The following is a 1,065-nucleotide window of genomic DNA, read 5'->3' on the forward strand; positions in this document are numbered from 1 at the left end:
CACACAGATATAGAAGACAGTTCTTATTGCTCACACAGTGAGTAGAAAGAGAGCTATTAAACACATAAAATTATTTCAAATATTAATAAGTGTTATAAGGAAATTTATCACTAAAGTGTGTGAGAAAATAATGGAGTATCATTTTACACAGGGTTCCAGGACAATCTCTCTGAAGGAAATGATATATCCATTGACAGCTGAAGGATGAGAAAGAAATGTCTTTCTCTTTAGAAAGAAAGACATTTCTTTCTTTCTTCCCTAAAGTCACACACTTAGGGAAGTATTTTCATCTGTGTGTGTGTGTGTGTGTGTGCACGCTAAGTCGCTTCCGTCATCTTCAACTCTTTGTGACCCCTTCCTCAGGATATTACTGGACAATGACTATAATAATTAAGTGAAGAAACCAAATGTGAGTATAGCCCCATGTACATTCAGTATATACTCTGTGCAATATTATATTGCAGCCTGAGAAAGACTCTGAGGTGGGAGTCTACTGCACCCTCATGGCAGTAAAAGTTGCTTCACGATCCTGGAGTCAATTCATCAGGATGGAGAGATACACAGGAGTCAGAGTCATGCAGGGTTTGCTTTTCTCCCCCCAGCAAGTTGATGTCATAACAGAGAATATATTTCCTTCTGTCTAGCCCTCATGGTTGCATGACGGTTACAATATCTTCCATGTATAACATACTTATGCAATTTATTTAAGAAGCAAAAAAATCATTTCTGAAAAAAAAAGTAGTTGGGGAAAAGAATTTTCTTCCCTCTTTTCCCCTCTCCTCACTTCCACTCCTTCTTTCAATCTTTCTTCAATTCAGGAAGGACATGGTTTTCCAGAAGCTGTCCAGTGGACTTCATTTGATGCTCATTGATATAACTGATCACTTCTACATGCACAAGGCAGGGATCACTTCCTCTGATATCAAGGGATACCCACCTAAACCTAAGACTTCCAAGACTTATCACTATTTTTATAAGGAAGATAAGCAGAATAGTGTCTGCTAAATTCTTATGGACTTAGAACAGGGTCTGGAACTATCAGAAGCCTCTGAGAGGTATTCCTAA

Source organism: Bubalus kerabau, chromosome 3, assembly GCF_029407905.1.
Source record: "Bubalus kerabau isolate K-KA32 ecotype Philippines breed swamp buffalo chromosome 3, PCC_UOA_SB_1v2, whole genome shotgun sequence".
NCBI lineage: Eukaryota > Metazoa > Chordata > Mammalia > Artiodactyla > Bovidae > Bubalus > Bubalus kerabau.